Source organism: Lactuca serriola, chromosome 2 (assembly GCF_051521515.1).
Source record: "Lactuca serriola cultivar US96UC23 chromosome 2, Lser_US96UC23_V15, whole genome shotgun sequence".
Lineage (NCBI taxonomy): Eukaryota > Viridiplantae > Streptophyta > Magnoliopsida > Asterales > Asteraceae > Lactuca > Lactuca serriola.
In genome coordinates, this window is record NC_136409.1 from 221,107,380 (window position 1) to 221,123,950 (window position 16,571).

The 16,571-nt window shown below is 36.9% G+C and overlaps 1 long non-coding RNA gene across 1 annotated transcript; it reads right to left on the minus strand.

The window, feature by feature from the left end:
* Window positions 1-370: 370 nt before the first annotated feature.
* On the minus strand, window positions 371-844 carry LOC145088624 (uncharacterized). The gene is made up of 2 exons (XR_013701187.1): window positions 707-844; window positions 371-610 (listed from the first exon to the last, which is right to left on the minus strand). It is a non-coding gene; the product is annotated as an uncharacterized LOC145088624 (long non-coding RNA).
* Between the last annotated feature and the right edge of the window lie 15,727 nt (window positions 845-16,571).

The following is a 16,571-nucleotide window of genomic DNA, read 5'->3' on the forward strand; positions in this document are numbered from 1 at the left end:
AATGAAAACTCCATTTCTAGCATGAAGAATATGCACCAGAGAAAACAATGGTAGATGGAGCACAATAGTAGCCAATGAATAAAGCTTTTATCAAATCCTCATAACTAAACATCTTCCTAGAGCCAATCTCAACCCTACCTAATGCTACAAATAGATATGAGAGAATTTGATAATTCATTTTGTAATATTGAAAACAAAACAGATTGGTCCCAATAACACTTCTCATTTTGTGAATTTCAACCCAATTTTGAGATTGGGTTTTGATTAAATGTAACACAAATTAATTTCACTTTGACGGATTTTGATCGAAGGTTCTAAAATAGATTTGAATTCAAACAATTTGCTAGGTTTCAAAATCCAGATCCATGAATTGGGAAATTAACTAAACTCGCACCATTAAAATAACAGAATCCAAAAACCATAACAAAACTAAACAGTACTGATTACGACATGTTCAAATAGAAAAATATGAAACGGAAACTGACACGATGGTGATGATTCCTTCAAAAAGTCTGGCAGATTATTATTCCAAACAAACATATTATTACTTAGATCTCTGCCTCATCTTTCGGCGCTTCCTCTTCAATCTCCTCATTCTCTTCTTCTTCCACTGACGAATTACAAATCAACCAATTTCATCAAAAAGAATTCAATTAACACATATGTAAACAAAAAACAGTTGATAATTCACAGCAGGAGAACTTACCTTGGCTCTCATGGTGATCGGATAGCTTGGGTTTGTTGTGTTTTTCCTTTTTCAGTTATAAAACCCTAGCCGACGGTATAATGAAAGAAAGGGGATGGGGTGGGGCTATTTAGCGAACCCTAAATCTTAATGGACGGCCCAATGGATCCGGGTTTGCAATCTCTGGGGTTAAACAATTTACATAAAAGCCCAATTTGGATAGTTATTTTTGTCCGGCTCCTAAGTCCTAAAATCTAAATGTTTTACATTTTCAATGGTCGTAAAAAGGAATATATACAAACAACGATTGTTCGAACAAACGAATAAATACAAACAGATAAACAAACGAATTTTTATGTTTATTTTCGTTCGTTTAACAAGTTATATTAATCATATTCGTTCGTTTATGTTTATGAACATATTAAACAAACATAAACAAAAAAAAAAAAAAATATACACAACTGAACATATATGAACATAAATAAACTTAAATGAACGAACGAGGTTATGATTTATGTTCGTTCTTTTAACTAAACGAGTGAGAATTTTTGTTCGTGTTCATATGCGTTCATTTATTAAATAACCGAACATAAGCGAACGGTTTACTGAATGTTCGATTCGTTTACAGCCTCACTTAAAATTATAACCATCTTATTGTTTTATTAACTTTAATTTATAATTAAATAACATCTTTAATAGTTAACCTCTTTTAATAGTTTTTTCTTTAATTTAAAATAATTTATCCTTATCAATTTAAAATATTCTATAAATTTTTTTCAATTTAATTAGTCTTTTTTAAACGCACAACATATTTTAGTACATATATTATAATTATTATTATTATTAGAAAAAAATTATATTCGGTCTTTATTATATAAACGTAAAATACGAAAAAAGTAACGTGTCATAGTTATAAAAAATATTGAAAATGTTATACAATCAATATACATTTATATTTCAAAAATAAAACGTTGTTAAATATCTGATTGAATAAGTAACTACTAAATAAATTAAAAATATTTAAAACAACATTATATACTTTAAACCCTTAACTCATAAAAGTTTTATATAGACGTAGTGGGTAAACGATCAACAAGTTGCGTCATTAACCTTTTTTGGATGACAAAACTAATTATTTTAGAAACAACATCCATAGATTTTGGTGTCATAACATTATTATGCATGACCTGTTGGACGCTATTGAGTAGCTCCAAATCATTTAGCGCAAGGAAACCGAAAGTATCAAACACAAAAGGTATAAGCATGTGCTGATTTTTCATGCATGTTTTTTCATATTTTGCCACTTTGCATTAGACAACTTTTAAGAAAGTCTGCTCCACAATGAAAACCTAACTCCCCAAACCCACGATAGGGGAAACCCATGTTAGATCCACACATACATGGTTCCCTTACTTGGTTGTCCTAAAAACATAAGTCCTTTTAGCTTGACCCCATACATGCATGTAGTTGTACTTCTGTGGTGGCTCATTAATATAGTTGTCAAGGTAGGCGTAAAAATAAGGACTCAAAGTTTTTCCTCCTCTGATGTAAAAATCCATAGATGTCACCCCAACTCGATCATGCTGCAGAAGCAGGATACGCCTCCCAGATGAAAAGTAAAGACTGATCTATCCGCCCAACTCCTCAACTTCTTTTCGGAGCGGACTGTCAAAAAGAACTCCCAGTAGAGCTCCTTGTAGACCATCTCTCGAACCCCAAAAATTTGCCGCCATCCGTGGCAGACAAAAATCTCAAGACCGCTATCATCCCGCAAGACACAGGTAAGGAACGACTCCAAACAAGCCGTCAACCTAGACTCATCTGCCATTCTCCAGGAAAGGGTCTGGGGAATACTGATCTTCTTGGACAGAAGAGCAATTAGACGATAGACGAAAGAACTCCGATCAGGTAGATCATCAAGGAACTGTAGGAAAAGAAGGAATGGCCAATTAGGTGGTAGCTAACTCGCAACTTGTCGACCTCGTCTCAACATATTTGTAGTAAAATAGACAAAAGACAGTTAGGATCGAGCTCGATTAGTTAAATATTGTAAGGGGTGTTGAAAAGGATCGAACACGCAAAGGTGTGCGCTGCGTGCGAGTGCACACGAAACACATGCATTTGCGTGGCGTTCTCCAAGAACACGAAGAACGACAGGTTTGGAAATCGTTGTTTTGTCTAACTTTCAACACAATAACCATATAAGGATATTCGACTAAGCTTATATAACACAAATAAGTAGTCCATTTCGTCTAAAACATCACAAATTTAAGGATTTAGTTAAAAGTTTAGAAAAAAATTTCAAATTCTAAAAAATCAAAATGAGAATCAATGGATAAATTAAACTCGAAGTTAAGTATATAGGAAGCAAAATCGGCAATATAGATAACTAAATCACTCATCCATTTCACGAAATTTAACCAAAATCTATCAATTAATAAAAACCTCAAAAATCCATAAAACTTAAATTAAGCCCAAAGTTAAAGCTAGGATTAAGCAGAGATGATACCTGGAAGTAGAGGGGTCGAAAGAGATGAAGTAATCGAAGCTTGGAAGCAAGCGCGCGATGCGTGTGTCGTGCATGTGGGACCAATCGAGACAAATTAGGGGGGCCAAAGGAATGTTGGAAAAATGCATAATGAGGCCAAAAATCAACTTTAATGTTGATCTGTTACAAGTGCACGCGCATGACGTGTGCCCAATGCTCGTATCCAAAATTTTAAAAATTGACACTTTTAATCCCCAATTTTTTTGATACCTTAGACATTAAAAGCCTTTAGGAGTTTAATCTAATTAGTAGACTAAGGGCAAGGAAGAGAGATTTTTTTTGAAATAATAAGAGATTTCCATTCACAATAAGAGTTGCTATGAAAGCAACAATAAATACGGGAACCACATTCATAAATAAGAGTTGCTAGGAAAGTAACAATAATAAGAATTTTCCATATAAGTTGTTAGGAAAGCAACAATAGCATGTCGTAATAGGAAAGAAAACGACAATAAAAGAAAATATACCAGTAAAGACTTTATTTAAAAAAAGGGAGAAGGAGACTGGTTGCTAGGAAAGCAACTATAACACCCTACAAATGGTAAAAATAGTGTTAACCCCATTAGGAACAACAAGTAACCTTCTTGTTGTCATTTCAGGATAACAACCCTGCAATGCTAACCTTGATTGACCCGACCACCATTCAGACCATGAATCAACATCAAGTCTCTAATACATTAGAGAATCTCAAAGCTAGTAAGGATGAGGGAAGCAATAAGGAAGGTGGTCGAATGACAAAACCTATCAGGATTTTCTTATTAGTAAGCCAAAATATTTTTATAGAGACAGAGGGGTAGATAGTTTGATCAACTGGATAAAAGAGATAGAGAGAAAGTGTGTCGGTGAACATAGAGTTAAGTTCACAACATGCAATTTATGGGAAGATCTCTCATCTGGTGGAGTATCCAGATCAAGGCTTAAGGCGTAGATGAAGCATATACACCCCCTGGGAAGAGTTAAAGAAGTAGACGATAAAGGAATTTCGTTCTGGAAAAGATGTGGCACGAGCAGAGTAGGAATTTAGTCATCTTAGCACAAAGGAATCAGGCATGGCCTTCTATACGGTACGCTTTGAGTACCCAATCACCATATGCCCTAAGTTGGTCAACTTGAAGATCCAGAAGATCAATACATATCTCTAAGGGTTAGCTCCCCATATCAGGATCGAGGTGCAATCACACCAGCCCAATACCTATGAGGATGCTAAATATTTAGCCTTCAGTATCAAGGAACGATGATCCAAAACTCAAGGAGTAAGAAGAAATTCAAAGAGATTAAGAACAAGTGGGAAGGAATCACCAAGGGCAAATCTAGACAACCCTTGGGGAAGGAAAGAGAGGAAAGGAAGCCTCATGAGAGATCACCCACTCCATCAAGGGGATACTTGGGAAGACTACCATTGTGTAGTAATTATGGACTTCATCATCTGGGAAAATGTGAAGAGTTTAGATGTAACAACTGCAGAAGACCAAGGCACATCACACACGTTTGCAAGACTCAACCGGGTCAGTAAAAGGGAATACTGGGTGTTAGAATAAGAGGTTTATGAAAAGTTTGATAGGAATGATTATGTAATGTTTAACAAGGGAATTGGAAATCCTTGAAGTTGTACTCATTATTAATATAAATAAGATCTACTTTTGAGTACAGGCAGTAATAGACAAATAATCATAGAAACCCTTCTAGAAATCCACACCATTATTAAGATAAAAGACTTAGGTTTCCTATTGGTGTAAAATAAGGATGAAATCAAATAGAAATTCAAAGACAAAGGTCTCCACCAAGAGGATACTTGGGAAGAATACCCTTGTGTAGTAATTATGGACTTCATCATCTGGGAAAATGTGAAGAGTTTAGATGTAACAACTAACAACTGCGGAAGACCAAGGCACATTACACACGTTGTAACATCCCGGAATAGCAAGAGTAAAGTTGAAGGGCTAAAAGAGTAAAATAGGAAGGAGCGACTCGGCGAGTCCACGAGTGGACTCGACGAGTAGGGTCGCAACTCTAGTCGCGTGTTAAGTGACCAACTCGGCGAGTAGCATGGGTGGACTCGGCGAGTTGGTGCTGAGTGGAGAAAACCCTAAATCCGAAGGTTGAACCCTATATAAAGAACATTATGTCTTCTCCCCAGCCTCCTTATCATTCCTTGAGTTCCAGAAACCCTAATTTCGTGAAGAAACCCCATTGTTGAGTGAATTGGAGCTTGGAGAAGTGGTTGTTGAAGAAATCTTGAAGGAGAAGAGACTTGGATCAAAGGGCTTTACAAGGATCCAGATTAATCTTCTCTTGGAGCTTCCTTTTGAGGTATTATTTCATTGTTTGAGCTGCTATTGTCTAGATTCATCATTTTTGGGGGTGTTAGAGATCATATCTTTTGGTGTATTGGAGTTAGAGGTTAGATCTGAGGTTGCTACCTCAGATCTGGAATGGAGAAAGGCTTGAATGCATAAAAGTCCTTGTGAATGAGTGTTTGAAGGAGCTATTTTGTCCCAAACCCTATCCATAGAGTGTAAGTGCCTAGATCTCCTTGGATTCACGTAAAGTGGCGGATGGCCTTAGGAAGGGTAGATCAATGGATTGGATCATCTGCATGGCTTGGAAAGCCTCTGTATGGATTCAGACCCGGTGGTACTCGGCGAGTCACATGGGTAGACTCGGCGAGTTGCTTGAAGATAGGTTGGAACTCGACGAGTTGGAAGAACAACTCGGCGAGTTGGATGAAGATGGCCTGGAACTCGACGAGTTGGAAGAACAACTCGACGAGTAGGTTGAAGATAGCCTTAGACTCGACGAGTCTGTTCTTGGACTCGGCGAGTCTTGTCGAAGAGTCCCAATCTTTTATGGTTTAGCCGTGAATCGGTGAGTCAAGGGGATGACTCGGTGAGTTGTGTGTGAGTGGACTCGGAGTTGTTGAACTCGGTGAGTTGAGTCGCGGATTGGGGAATTTCTGAGCATGGGGACTCGGCGAGTCATTGGGTTGACTCGGCGAGTATAGTCAATCAGGGGTTGACTTTGACCAAGGGTTGACCAGTGGTTTCCAGGGGCACTTTGGTAATTGTTGGATATTGTTTTTAGTTGAGTGCCTTGGTGGTTGTCCAGTGGTGGAGATCGTATCAGTGATCAGAGCAGCTTGGGTTATCTGTTCAGTCGGCAGTTTCGAGGTGAGTTATCTTCACTATATCAACGGGGTCTAAGGCACCAAGGCCGGCCCTTTATCGGATTGAGATCCGGGTATTTGTTGTATGTTATTGATTTGATATGTTGCATCCTGATAGCTAGGATGGTATACGTTAAAGACTTGTTTGAGATCGGTATCCTGAGATGTAGGGTGATGTTATGCTAGTGACCGGTTTGGTCGGTATCCTGATTAGGATGATGATATGCTATGTGATCTGTTTGATCGGTTTGTTGACTGTGAATTGTTATATGATTGTGTGTTTATGTGCACATGGTTGTTGGACTGTAGTTGGGTTGAGGCGGGTCCTGCTTTGTGTTGTAGGCCAAGATACCCAGGGCGGACCGGTTGTCCTGAAGGCCCAGCGAGCGGTCCGGATAGGCTGTAGGCCCCAAGAGGGCGAACCAGACGTGCCGAGGCTCGGAGAGTGGACCAGACCGACTGAAGGCCCGGTGCGGGCGGACCAGTCATATTGTAGACTCAGAGAGTGGACCAGGTGGATTGAAGGCCCGGTGCAGGCGGACCAATCACACTGCAGACTCGATGTATGTGGTTAGATTCGGAGAGTGGACCAGATGTATTGAAGGCCCGATGCGGGCGGACCAATCACACTGTAGACTCGAGGTATATGGCTAGACTCGGAGGGTGGACCAGGTGGACTGTTGGCCGGTGCGGCGGACTAGTCACACAGTAGACCCGAAGTGCATGGCTGTTTTGTGATCGGATATGTTGGCATGTTATGCATGTATGGTATATGTGGTTGGTATTTTGGGGATATCTCACTAAGCTTTCGGGCTTACAGTTGTGGTTTAATGTTTTTCAGGTTCTTCAAGAGACCGTGGCAAGGCGAAGGCGTGATCGTACCGCTCCTCGTGTTTATGTTGTGATGAGATTCTGGGAATACTTTAAATAAACTGTATTGAAAACCTTTTTGTAATAACTTAAATGGAATCAGGTTGTTTTTGAAAAATTTAAATTGGTTGGAATTTTTAGAGTGTTACACACGTTTTCAAGAATCAACCGGGTCAGTAAAAGCGAATATTGGGTGTTAGAATAAGAGGTTTAGGAAAATTTTGATAGGAATGATTATGTAATGTTTAACAAGCGAATTAGAAGTCCTTGAAGTTGTACTCATTATTAATATAAATAGATCTACTTTTGAGTACATGTAGTAATAGACAAATAATCATAGAAACCCTTCCAGAAATCCACACCAATATTAAGATAAAAAAATTTAGGTTTCCTATTGGTGTAAAATAAGGATGAAATCAAATAAAATTTCAAAGACAAAGGTTGAGTTCTAATGATAATTTGAAGAATTAGAAGTAGGAAACTAAAAGGGAATTTAGTTGTCTCGGTAAAAAGGAAAATGGATCGATACCCGATTAAGAAATCGGTCTCCCTTAATAAGATTACCATAAGGTCCGAATTTCGGGATGAAATTCCTAAAACATGAGGGGAATGTGACAATCGAGAGATTTCCGTCATTAGAGATTAGTATCAAGAAATGATGATAATAAAGCTTTTTTCATATTTAATTAAAAATATGATCGGTTAGGTAATAATAAAGGGGTCAAAATGAGTGAAAAAAAAAGTTACACCACTTTTAATAATGGTCAGTGTATTTGGAAAATACACAACAAAGTGGTCCCAAAGTGTGACATCCCCAAAATCTCGGCCAGAAAAGACCGATTTTCATTTATGCTTTTAAAATAATTTCAGAGTAAATCCTTTTGATTTGAAAGAGTTGCTGAATTTGTTCCCAAAAACAAAACATGATAAAACAATGTTTACCAAAGCATTTCACAAAAGAAATGTATTTTCATTATATAATCAAAACTCGGGGTGTCATATTCCGATACAGACCAATAAGCATAAACGATAACATTACAAGTCATTCAACAAATATATACATATACAGACTTGTAAACAAAACAACTTGATGGTTCATCCATCTTATGCCCTTGCGCCACTTCCTGTAATACAAATAAAACTGAGTGGGTCAGGCTTGGGAGCCTGGTGAGCATATAGGGTTTTCAACCCACAATAAATAATTATATTTAATTCCACCAACCAACAATAACCCAATTACCCATTCCCGTTGTTCTCACTTTACATCCCTAAGACAACTAACATAAGGGACCTAGTCTAAGAATATTTAATCGGGGCGACAACACATGCTTCGGGGGTTCCTCAGCAATATAAGTCAAATAAGGCAACCATGAGGGGGATGGAGTACAACGAATGAACACCCAAGTTCATTAACACCTATAGGTGGCGAGCCTGCTAGTGTTCCACATGACTGTCTAGAAAAGTTTGTGGTCGTCATCTAAACTCCGCTAGATGACTGAATCAAAACAACAATGAGGCCTCTCATCTATTTATTACACACCAAATATTTACCCATGTTCTACCTAACATATTAGTAGATAAAAATATACATTTTTATACATAGTTTAAAAACCTGCATAACATGCTTTAATCAATACATATTCCACATAACAGATGAGGCACACACACATAACACGTATTTCATAGAAAACAAATCAGATCCATGAGATAGAAGAGAGTGAATATACATTCACACATATAACACAAAATATACACATAACACGTATTTCGTAGAAAATACTTTATAATTATGCGTTAGAAGAAAGTAACCACACACTCACGCATATAAACAACAATATACTTAATACACTCAAACCATACTTGTATTATTATCGTGTTTATGAAAGGTAGTATACACTCACTTGATCAGAAGATGATCAGACAGCACTACGGCTTGCAGAAGTAGTAATCCTCAGCAGATCTGGAAGATCTCTACAAAAATCGAGCTTCTCGCGGGCAGAGCTTCGGCTCGGGAATCGCACTTCTCGGGATCTTCGGGGCTTCGAAACTTGCTTTGGGACTCGGGAATATTACCGGGGCTTCGGGGTACTTCTGGCACGCAAATCGAGGTAAAATGGGAGAGAGAAGAGAGAAAAAGAGCAATTGAGTCGGCTGCCCTCGCATCCTATTTATAGGAGGCTGGAGCCTCGGAGTACGCGGGGCGTACTGGTCCGAAATCGTCATGGCGTTCATCATCCGAAGAACTCGAGTGCGAGGTGCGTCATGCTTCGCGATACGCTGGGCGTACTTCGGATCAGATCGGTGACTCCTTCGGATATACATCTGAATTAAATATTAAATTTAAATACAAATTATTTAATAAACTTCGGAAATTCATATCTTCTTCATACGAAATCCGTTTTCGACGTTCTTTATATCCACGCGAAGGTGAGACTACGCTCTACAACTTTCTTTTAGACTCCGTCGGCTAATTTTAACTTTATTTTTATTAATTATTTTTAATAGGCCGGGACAGAAAAACTTCGTTATAAATTCATAACTTCTTCGTTTGACGTCTGTTCTCGCCTAACTTTTCATCGCTTCGATACCAACAACGAGATCTTCGATTCTCGTTTAGATTGTTTCGGCTAAAAACCGCTCGATCTCAAATCGAGTATTTCAGGCTGCATACCGTTAAGCCGAAACTTCAATAAATCATAACTTCCTCATACGACGTCAGATTTGGGCGTTCTATATATTCAGAAACCTTGTTTCAACCACTACAACATTATCCAAAGATATCAAGTTTATTTTACACTTAAATTTTGACGCTTATTTTTATTCTTAATTAATCAAACCACATAATTAAACAATTAAGCACAAAACACATAATACTCAAATAATACACTCTTATTATTTCAAAACGGGTTACAAAGGTTAACCTAGACTATTACATTGCTAAAAATGGCAAGCCCGGAAACACAAGCGTTACACAAGGATATAAACTTTGTAAAAATCTGACTCCGATTGGAGGAGTTATGATTTTATAAAAATATAAAAATCAACTGTGTTAATAACGATAGCGTCAAAATGGCACAAAGAAATCAATTAAGTTTTGGCTAACATCATTAAAAGGAAAATGGTAGTATTCTGAGAGATAAGGACTTTAAAAAGGAAAATGTCAAAAATGGAGTTTTTATGAAGGAGATACGATTTTTAGAAAAACGTAAAATATGGGTTAAAAATAAAAGTTACAGTTTGGCAAAGCAACCTTAAGGAAACTTGTAGTACTAGTAGAGAGCTACACAAATATATAAAGAGGGTAAGAAACAAGATTCATATAAGGAAGATATGAATTTTTATAAAAAATTTAGAGGTGCACGCCAAGTGCGCACCATGCTTGTTGCGCACGTCTAACATCCAGATTCATCGAGATTAGAGAGACGTGGACCATTAGAAGTGTGACATGTGGCAAACTATGGATGGAGCCACAAGTCGAGTGCATGTTGCGTGTGAAGTGCGTCACGCGCACAAGCACTATAAATAGAAATGCTCACTTTCTCATTTTTTCACACCTAAAACTCTTTATCTCTATCCCATAAAACTACTTTATTAAACTACTTTATTAAAATATATTCATACCTATAAATATCAATCATTTTATAAAGCATCAAACCTTATGATAATGTATGTGACATCCCCATTTTCACGGCCACAAAAAGACCGATTTGTTTATGCTTTGATTTATAAAATCAGAGTAATCCTTTGATTAAAAGAGTTGCGGAATTTGTTTCCAAAACAAAATATGATAAAAATTTATCAAAACATTTCTTAAAGAAATGTATTTTCATTAAATAACAAAATCTCGGGATGTCATGTTCTGATACAGACCAAAAGCATAAACAATACTAAATAGACCTTACAACCGTTATTTACAACTACTGGTCTATATCCAAAATATCTTGATAAGTCATCCAACTTATGTACTAGTGCCACTACCTGTAATACAAAGAAAAACTGAGTGAGTCAGGCTTGGGGGCCTGGTGAGCATATATGCTTTTCAACCCACAATAATATAATCATTATATTCAATCATCAAACAATCAACGCAATTACCCATCCCCATTATTTCATTTAATTCTTAAGAATTTACCCTAAGAATCAATTATCCTTCACTCATTCATTCTTAAGAATTAACCTAAGGAATTGGCACAAAGTTCATTGCTGCTCGAGGTCCATACAACAAGCACTAAATCCATAACTGCCAAGGTTTATATAACTGGTAAACACGTAGTTTAAAACATCTGGTAAACAATCAGTTCAAAATACTTAATGAACACCTAGTGAACACTTAGTTCAAATATACCTGGTAAACACATAGTTCAAAACATCTAGTGAACACACAGTTCAAAATTACTTTAATGAGCAATATCACTTAATGAACATATAGTTCAAAACACCTACAGGCTATGAACCTGTTAACTTTCCTTTGGATTGTCTAGAAAGTCTGTGGTCGTCATCTATATTCCACTAGTTAACTGGAACATCATTATCATCAAAACTTCTCATTATTTTATTTCGTCTCACATCAACTATTTCATCTACCCATGTTCTACCCAACATATTTGTAGATACAAGTACAAATACTGTTTAAAATTTAAATCATTCTAAATAGGTATAAATCATTCAATAAACATCCATCTCAAATAAACAAATAATATAAAAACCCATAACATGTATTTTATAGAAGATATTTCATATCTATGTGTTAGATAAAAGTGATTACACACTCACTTGATAAAACGATGATCGGAAAACACTACGACTCTTATAGTAATATTCTTTGATGAAACCAGGATATCTTCAAAAACCGGTCTTCACGCGGGCAGAGTTTCAGCTCGAAAACTCTTTTTCTCGGGATCTTCGAGGCTTCGGGACTTGCTTCGGATGCCGGGGATGATATCGGGACTTTGGGGGGGGGGCTAAAAGTAGGCTTAATGATGAGAAAAGTAAGAGAGAGGTTGAGAAATTAGCAACCAAAACCGCCTGCCTTCAATTTCTATTTATAGGGCTGAATTTCGCTATTCACGTCATGAACCAGGCTTGTTCACGTCGTGAACTTGGTCTTCATCAGGTGCGTAGTCGTGACATCAGTCTGTCAGGCTCTGAAGGTGTCAATCACTGAGTTCATGTCGTGAAATCTATGTTCACATTGTGAGTTCTGACACAGGTTGAAGTTCGTGACCCGAACTTCAGAAATTCATATCTTTCGCATACAAGCTCCGTTATCGACGTTCTTTATATCCACGCGTGTGTGAGATTATGATCTAAAACTTTCATTTAGACCCCGTCGGATAATTTTGACTTCATTTTTAATATTATATTTTTAGTAGGTCGAGACAGGAAAAGTCCGTTATAAATTCATACTTCTTCATCTGACGTCCGTTTTCGTCTCTCTTTTTAACGTTACACTACTATTAATGAGATCTTCAATTCTCATTTAGATTGTTTCGGCTAAAAATCACTCGATCTAAATATCAAGTTTTGGGCTGCATACTGCTAAGCTGAAACTTAGAAAAATCATAACTTCCCCATACGAAGTCAGATTTGGACATTCCTTTTATGCACGCTCTCGGTTTAACGTATTCTACCACTTTCGTTTAGATCGCTAAGGCTAAAAATTGCTCTATTGTAAATTCACTATTTACGATCTACAACGTCGTACCGAATCTGTCGCGAAACTTCGACAGGTCATAACTTCTTCGTTATAACTCAGATTTCAGCGTTCTTTATATGTACATAAACTTTGTGACATATACTACAATTTGGTTAAGATTATTTATTCTAAACACTCTTCTATCAAAAAGTCATTTTTTGACGCTTATCGTCGCTAAATTGACTAGCCCGGATCTACGGGTGTTACAATGTAGCTATTGATACTATACCTAATTGTAAGCTATGATATTATGCCTAAGAGTTATGATGCCTGATAGTTTAGGAATAAATATTGCCTAGGTGTTATAATGGCAAATTTCTTAGGATAACATAGTACCTAGAAGTAATGATGGTCAAACATAGGGATTTTCACTGTACCTAATCGTTATTCTGCCCAATTATCCTGTTTTCAAATAACCAGTATTAAGGTGTGTGTGTGTGTGTATATATATATATATATATATATATATATATATATCACAAAATAAAATATATACAAAATAATTATGAGATCTAAAAGATATAATTCTAAAATATAAAATTAAAGGGGTTTACATTGTGATAGTTAGAGGAAATCACTCAATAAGAAAGACAAAAGATAAAATACCTAAGGTTAATTTGTTAGTAAGCTGTTAATGTTCACCCCATAGGCTTAATTAAATTCGGCTATCCCAAACCTATAATCGTTAATCTTACGGGAGCTAGAAAGATATGTATACATCTATACGGGGATTGACACCCCCATCTATGATTGCTAGCTACAATCCCGACATGATAACTTTCTTATTAATCACTATTCGACGTCCGATGAAGCGTCATGGAGGGGAAATCACTAGTCAAACAACATCGATTATGGGGGCTCATGGTAATACATTACAAACACCTTAGAGATCTGACTACCAAAGATGGACGCCTTAGAGTGGTGGATAAAATATGTTATGTTAATAAAATATCCTAAAAGATAGTAATTAGGATAGCTAATATCCTAAAAGATAATAAGATAAGATTGGTAAATATCCTAAAAGATAGTAAATTAGGATCGGTTATATCCTAAAAGATAATAAGATAGGATTGGTAAATATTCTACAAAGATAGTAAATTAGGATCGTTAATATCCTAAAAGATAATAAGATAGGATTAGTAAATATCCTACAAAGATAGTAAATTAGGATCAGTAGATATCCTACAAAAAAATAGTAAATTAGGATTGGTATAGCATCCTAAAAAAGGATAGTAAGTTAGATATCATATAAGATATGATTAACATAATGTCCCAAAAAGATAATAAGACAAGAGGTAATATAATAAAGCACAGGAAACCATAAATTTAATAATTGTAAGAATTTCTAAAAAGTTTTCAAAAGAGTTTATTATGTTTATCTCAAAACCTGTGAACTCACTAACATCAAGTTGATGTTTCCAAAAATCGCATGTATTCCTAGGATGAAATAAGGATCAAGGCAAGGAAGGATTATCAGCTCGAAGATAGATGGGTTTCATAGATAGTTATGGTTTGCGCTTTGTGATTTGGGTAATCTATGTACCATCACCACTCGACATTTCCGCCAGCGGCCGGGGAAGGTGTGACATGAGGTTATCTAAGTCGATAGGAAATTAGACCTATCATGTCGAGGATTTCGAATGGTCATATGTACCTCAAATTTAGCTTTCTCCACTTTATGGATATTATAATTCCTTTCCAAGGAGATACCTTGAGCATCACACTATCTACGACTTAGAACTCTAGGGGTTTGCACCTTATATCAACATAGCTCTTCTGACGGTCATGTGATGCTTTCATGCGCTCTGGAATTTGCACTATCTTTTCAGTCATCTCGTGAATAATCTTTGGGCCTATTTGTAGGGTATTCCTTGCGAATTTCTTGACTAGTTGGGTGTCACCAACTTCTGCCCAACAAATAGGAGATCGACACTTTCGTCCATATAACGCTTCGAACGGTGCAACCTTAATGCTCTTGTGATAGCTATTATTGTATGGGAACTCGGTCAATGGAAGATGAGCGTTTCATGAATTTTTGAATTCTGTCACACATACTTTGAGCATGTCTTCCAGCATTTGAATGGTCCTCTCACTTTGGCCATCGATTTGAGTATGGTAAGCCATACTCATATCCAAGTGAGTACGAAGGGATTTTTGCAAGCTTTTCCATAATCAGGAGGTAAATCTGCGATCTCTGTCAGAGATAATCGATAATGATACCCCATGCAATCTAACCATCTATCTAAGGTATGTCTTGGTCAGCTTTTCCATCTTATTTGTTTCTTTTATTAGTATAAAGTGAGCAAACTTGGTTAATCTATCGATAACTACCCATATAGTGTCGTAACCAGTAGTAGTATTGGGCTGTTTGGTCACAAATTCCATTGCGATCTGCTCCCACTTCCACTCGGGTATCTCTGTTTATTGCAACAATCCTGAGGGTCGTTGATGTTCTGCCTTAACATGGAGCATGTTAGGTTTTTACTTATGTAGGTCGTAATCTCAACCTTCATGTTTGGCCACCAATAAAGAGCTTTTAGATCTAGATTCATATTGTCTGCTTCTGGATGGATGGAATATCTAGTCCTGTAGTCCTCATTTAAAACTAGTTCCTTGGCCTATCCAAAATTTGGAACCCATATTCGGTTCATGAAATATCTCATTCCATCATCCCTAATCTTTAATTGCTTTTCCATTCCCCTGAGTCCTTTTTCCTTAGTGTTTTTTTCCCGTTACAACCTCAAACTAAGCACTTCTAATTTGTGAGATTGGGGTAGACTCGATAGTCATCATAAGTGATTTGAATCTACGAGGTTTAACTCATTCTTTACGACTCAAGGCGTCAGCTACGACGTTAGCCTTGTCTGGATGATAAAGAATCTCACAATCATAGTCGTTTAGCAAATCTAACCATCTCCTTTGTCTCATGTTGAGGTCTTTCTGATTGAAGATGTTCTGTAGACTCTTATGGTCCATGTAGATTATGCACTTTGTTCCAATGACGCCAAATCTTTAGGGCAAAAACTACCGCTCCTAATTCTAAGTCGTGGGTGGTGTAGTTGTTCTCATTTACCTTGAGTTGTCGTGAGGCGTAGTCTATTACCTTCTCCCTTTACATCAATACACATCTCAACCCCTAACATGAAGCGTCACAATATACTACGAGATCATCAGTACCTTCTGGAGGAGATAGTATCAGTACACTACACAATATTTCCTTTAGCTTTTGGAAAGTTGCTTCCTCTTTGTCTTCCCGAACAAATTTTACTTCCTTTTGGGTCAATATTGCGAGGGGTTTGGTTATATAAGAAAAATTATCTATGAATCTCCGATAATAGCCAGCCAGTCCTAAAAATTAACGAACCTCGGTTGGTGTCTTGGGAGCCTCCTATTTTTTTACAGCCTCAATCTTGGAAAGGTCAACATGAATACCTTTGCTGCTTACCACGTACCCGATAAAGTGTACTTCTCTTGTCCAAAATTCACACTTATAGATAATTTTGCATACAACTTTTTTTTTCCTTAAAAGCTCTAGGATCACTCGAAGATGCTCCCATGCTCTTCCTTGGTTTGTGAATATACCATAATATCGTCATTGAATACTATCACG